The sequence below is a fragment of the Sturnira hondurensis genome, unplaced genomic scaffold (genome assembly GCF_014824575.4).
Source record: "Sturnira hondurensis isolate 20B ecotype Veracruz unplaced genomic scaffold, ASM1482457v3 Scaffold0006413, whole genome shotgun sequence".
In the NCBI taxonomy this organism is placed as follows: domain Eukaryota; kingdom Metazoa; phylum Chordata; class Mammalia; order Chiroptera; family Phyllostomidae; genus Sturnira; species Sturnira hondurensis.
The window spans coordinates 10405922-10412032 of NW_028079044.1; the positions used below are offsets into that span (position 1 = coordinate 10405922).

The 6111-nt window shown below is 38.3% G+C and overlaps 1 pseudogene; it reads left to right on the forward strand.

Moving 5' to 3' along the window:
* Window positions 1–690: 690 nt before the first annotated feature.
* LOC118988978 (60S ribosomal protein L18-like) lies at window positions 691–1202 on the forward strand (annotated as a pseudogene).
* The last annotated feature ends 4909 nt before the right edge of the window (window positions 1203–6111 follow it).

A 6111-nucleotide genomic window follows, 5' to 3' on the forward strand; every position in this document is an offset into this window, starting at 1 on the left:
TTATCAAAAGCTCTTGAAATATCTTCATTTCACAGTGCCTTCTATTTCCTAGCACTGTATCTGACAAATTTGTGGTTTTTACCTTTGAACCTAACCCCTGGGTAAAGTATAATTCCTTGTACCAAGGGCCAGGGTCAGTAGGGGTAGTAAGTTAGTTCAAACGTCAGCCTGAAAAGTCTCAAGTGTACAGAAAATACAACTTCTTTGACTTTTCTATATCCCAACTTCATTTCTGTTTCAGCCCCAACCCTCCAAGGTGGCAGAAACATAAACTAAATCAGTTCAGGGTCACCCCTGACAATTAAAGTACAATTAATAAGTGTAAGACTAGAACTACACACTAGGAATTTAGCAGCCATGAAGACGATACCCAACAGCTTCAAAGGAGGAAAAAAGGACTTTCAGGTACAGCCTGAAGAATGTGACGTGCGAGATGAAACAGAAGGATGAATGGAGGGAGCCAAGCAAAGAAAGAAAAGAGCATGCCAGGCACATGTCACAGCCTCAGCAAAGGCAAGAAATAGCAGGATGCTAGGAGACTACAAGCTGTTCAATGTTTCTGAAGCACAAAGCTGAAGACAGGGAGAGCAGACAGGTAAAACAGTGACCAGAGGTACCATCGTGGGAGTCAACGTCCGCCACAACAAAGACGAAAGCTTCCACAAGGAGCTTGAGAGCTGAAATGTCTACCTAAGGCTGTCGGTCATGCTGTACAGGTTTCTGACCAGAAGAACCAACCTTCAAACAAAGGGTGCTGGGGAGGTTTTTCATGAGTCACAACAACCGGTGGCCTCTGTCCCTGTCCCAGCTGACCCACAGATGAAGCTTGCTGGACAAGAAGGTTAAACCACTGTGGCTGTAGGGACTACAACTGGTGACGTGCGCATGCAGGAAGTGTCCAAACTGAAGGTGCATGCACTTCATGTGAGCAACTGCCCTGGGAGCTGCATCCTCAAGGCCCAGGGTAAGATCCTCGCCTTTGACCAGCTGGCCCTGGACCTCCAAGGGCTGTGGCACCATCTTGCCTTCTGGTCCTCAAAAGGCCTGAGAGGTGTATGGGCAGGTGGGCAGGTCTCGGGAACCCCTCACAGCCACACCAACCCCTAGGTAAGATCCAAGGGCCAGAAGTTCCAGCATGCAATAGACCAAGAGCCACTCATGGCTACAAAAACTATCCTCAGATCCTGTCTTTTGGATGCTGAAAAACAAAACAGACAAACAAACAAACAAAAAAAAAACAAAATCAGCAGCCAGCTCTTGAAGAGCTCTATTACATCACATTAAGGAGCTTGAATTTTATCTTATAGGTCAGTGGTCCCCAACGGGAGGTCTGCACACCCCCAGATGCGCAGGACAACATTCACTAGAACACAAGAAGGAAATGTTAGAACTTTTATATCATTTAATTATTTTATTTGTGTGTGTGGTTTATAATGTACATAATATATTAGTGTCATAGGACATGTTATGTAATAAACAAAAGTATTATGCATACCCTGAAATTTCAGTTCAACCTCAGAATTCAATCAGAATCTGCCAATTAACTTTGGTTCTGACCACATGCCCACTTTCATGTCATTGATGACATCCCTGAACCCATGTAATCAGTGATCTTATAAAAGCATAAATCACCATCCTATCTAGTCACTGTAACAGCAACAATTATATAAACAAGTCACAGATTTGGTTTCACTGTTAGTATTAGAATATGTCTAAAATGAGTGAGCATTCTCTTCCCATAAGCAGTCAGAGGTTACCTCTGACAATGGTTTGCTACTCACCTGACCCAGAAAACCCCAGAAAATCAAGAGGTTAAAATCTTTAACCTCTTTCACAAGTGTTAAAATCTTTAACACTTTCACAAGTGTTCTTGTTTAAGAACACTTGTGAAACTGCCCAGGCCATCAAGGGTATGCATACCCAAAAAGTCACCAAGTACATAAAGGATGTCACTTTATAGAAACAATGCGTGCCATTCTGTTATCACAAGGGTGGCGTTGGCAGGCATGCCCAAGCCAAACAGTGGAGCTGGACACAGGGTTGGTGGCCCAAAAAGAGTGCTGGATTTTTGCTGCATGTGCTTAAAAATGCAGAGAGTGATGTAGAACTTAGGAGTCTAGATGTAGATTCTCTGGCCATTGGGCACATCCAGGTGAATAAAGCTCCCAGGATGTGGTGCAGAACTTAGAGCTCATGGGTGCATTAATCTGTACCATGAGCTCTGCCTGACACATGGAGAGGATCCATCTGAAAAAGAACAGATTGTTCATAAACCAGAAGAGGAGGTTGCACAGAAGAAAAAGACATTCCAGGGGGAAAAAGCTGAACAAAAAGTCATTAGCATAAAATAAATGCTAATAAAAGTAAAAATAATAATAAAATGAGTGAACATTCTAGATGTAATTTTGATTAAATTGTCCTTAATGTGTTTTGTTACTGAAAATTCTACCTGTTGGATGAAAGATGTATAAAACATATTCATTGTTGCAAGAGTAAGATGCTTTAATAATCAATGATAACTGTGAAGCTAACAATTTTATATATAAAATCATTTTAAAACATTTAAATTGTTAAATAAACAGAACAATAAATTTGTACTAATATGAAGATTTAGAAAGAGTGCAGAAGCTGCATAAATTCATGAAGAATGTTATATCCTTTTTGAGTCAACATATTTATAAAATTATTGAATAATATAATGCAGAATAAAAAGCATTCTATTATATAATAATTCTCACATTTGCAGAAGTATTTGGTGTACTACCCTGTACTTATAATAACACATGGTAATCAGTAAGAACTGTGTTCAAGTTTGTTTTATGTTATTGTTTATGCCATGGCACTTGTCCCACTTTTTCCCCCTTTGTGCCCCCTCTGCCCAGCCTGCCACCCACTCCCATAATCAGTCCCTTCACCATTGCCCCTGTCCATGGGTCCTTCATAGATGTTCTCTAATTTCTTCACCTTCTTTTGATCATTCCCCACCTACCTACCTCCCATTTCAGCTGTCAATCTGTTCCATGTTTCCGTGCCTCTGATTCTATTTTGCTCATTAGTTTATTTTGTTCATTAGATTCCTCTTATAAGTGAGATCATATGATATTTGTCTTTCACTGACTGGCTTATTTCACTTAACATAATAGTCTCCATTTCCATCCATGCTGTCACAAAAGGTAGGAATTCCTTCTTTCTTTCTGTAGTGTATTTCATTGTGTAGATGTACCACAGCTTTTTTTTCTCCACTGATCTACTCATGGGTACTTAGGCTGTTTTCAAATCTTGGCTATTGTAAATAGCACTGCCATGAACACGTGGGTGCATATAGTCTTTTGAACTTACGTTTCAGGATTCTTAGGGCATATTCCCAGCACTGGAATTGCTGGGTCAAAAGGCAGATTTCTTTTTATTTTTTTGAGGAAATTCCATACTGTTTTCTACAGTGGCTGCACCGGTCTGCATTCCCACCAACAGAGCACTAGGGTTCCCTTTTCTCCACATCCTTGCCAGCACTTGTTGTTTGCTGACTTATTGATGATAACCATTTTGACAGGTGTGAGGTGATATCTCATTGTGATTTTAATTTGCATCTCTCTAATGACTAGTGACATTGAGCATTTTTTCAAAAGTCTATGGGCTATGTTTTGTCCTCCTTGGAGAAGTATCTGTTCAGGTCCTTTACCCATTTTTTAATTGGGTTATTTGTCTTCCTGGTGTTGAGTTATATGAGTTCTTTATACATTTGGAGATTAAACCCCTGTCCAATATATCATTGGCAAATATGTCCTCCCATGTGTTAAAGTTTTAATTCTTTAATTCCATTTTGGCCATGAGACTTTCAAGAAAAGATACTTACTTGGGTATTCTTTACATCTTGTGAACAATAAATCACAGCATTATGTCAACTTTGCCACCTCAAAATTTTACTCCTCTATCAAGTCCCACAATATCCAGGTAAGGTTTCACAGCCTTCTTACAATACCCTTCTTAAGTATGATGTCAGAAACTTAACATGAAAGAGGACTGTATAGATTAAAGATTTCCTTTTACTATTGCACATTAATTTATTAAGGTTATCTTGACAACTTTTATTCTTGGCTAAATTCTAAAAGTTGCCTGTGGTCAAATGGTTTGGTCCAAAAATAGAAACCATAAATCCTGAGTCTCATTCCTAGGTCTAATTTTACACAGAGCACTTAATTTCTTCAATGCTTGCTTTTTCATTTTCAAAGTGGGACTAATAATTCTAGCCTGCAAGGTACTTTCCTCAGGAGAGAGTCATCATTTGAATGCAATTAACTGCTTCTAATTTTTCAAACATAAAATTCTACTGATGTTCACCTAATAGTACAAACACAGTGTCTCAAACTAATTGTTTCATAAGTAATTATTTTTTAAAGCCATCAATTCATTTTGCGGTAGCTTTATGAAATGGAGATTAAATTAACTAACTTAGATAAAAAACACTATTCTTTATTACTAGCCTTAACAACAGCTCAGCATTATCTCAATAGGAACGTTGTGCAACATGAGGAGGGTGGAGGAGAAGGTAAAATAACAAAAAGTGAATTCCTACATAACACTCCACCGTTTCAATTATTATTGGTATCCACTTCCCCTGCAAATTTTCTCAGAAAGCAGCAGACAGAAATATACATAGCCCCAGAATAAAATTAATGAACTTATAACAGTAATACCCTGGACATAATAAGAGATTCCACATTGGGGTGTTAGTGTCAGACTTTAATGTTGAAGACCAGCCTTGGGGCCATACCTTATTTAAATAGAGGCTAACAGAGAAGTACAGCATTCGGGTAGACACTGGTTACAAATAAGATGTTTTTGTTTGCTCATTGTTAAACCCCCCCTTACCTCAACACTTCAAAGTGTCTTTTCTTTTCGTTTTAATTTCTTTTTAGATTTTATTTATTTATTTTTAGAGAGAGCAGAAGGGAAGGAGAGAAACATCAATGCGTGGTTGCCTCCCACACACCCCCCAGTGGGGACCTGGCCTGCAACCCTGGCACGCGCCCTGATGGGGAATTGACCCAGTGACCCTTCAGTTTGCAGGCCACTACTCAATCCACTAAGCCACATCATCCAGGGCCAGAGTGTGTTTTACATTGTTCTTTAGAAGATCAGGGAAACCGAAAGAGGAAAAAAAATAGATCATTTATTCATTACCTCCCATCACAGAGAAACAATTACTTTTATAGTACAGTATTTTTTAATTCTTATTCCCCCTTCCTATTTTAATGTGAGTCTTTAGTTTAAACAGACAGACTCATAAAATAATATCCATAAAATCATAAACTATGCCTATAGTATCAGAAATGGAAGCTAATGCTTAGAACATGCCTGAGAAAAATTCTACAGTCCCTGGGTAGGGTTTTAGGAGCCATGGGTCATAGAATCAGTTTATTTAAAAAAATTATTGAAGCATAACATAAAAAACAGTATACAAGCCCCAACTGTATGGATGGATAAAAAGTGACCACAGCCATGTGGCAAACAATCAGGTCAAGAAATAGTAATCCATGAAAAAAAACTAATTCAGGCCAAAAATAGGTCAGAGTAACGGTGAACCTTGGGAGTTATCATCTGGGACGGAACACATCTGCTGGGGTATTCAAAATGTTCCACATCTTGATCTGCATGATGGTTATCATGATAATTTACATATTTAAATATCATCTTGTACTTTTAAGGTCTGGGCATTTCCTCTACTTGTTATAATTCAGTAAAAAATAAAATTTCTTAAAGGATTGGTTTTGCCTGTTTTTGAACTGTATATAAGTGGAATCATATCACAGGTCCTTTTGTGTCTTGCTCAACATTATGTTTGAGAAATTCATTCATGTGGTTGAATATACCACAGTTGCAGTTCACTCATTTTTATTCCCGATATTGTTCAGTTGTATGAATATGCCACAGCTGATTTATCCATTCTACTTTTGGGTTATATGTAGTTTGGGACTAAAATAAACAATATTTCTGTCCATGTCTTTTGGTATATATATGTACACATTTCTGCAGGGCATATATTTTTTTCAATGTAGTTGTCCCAATTTACATCCCTACCATCAATATATGAGAATTCTCACTAGCTCCACA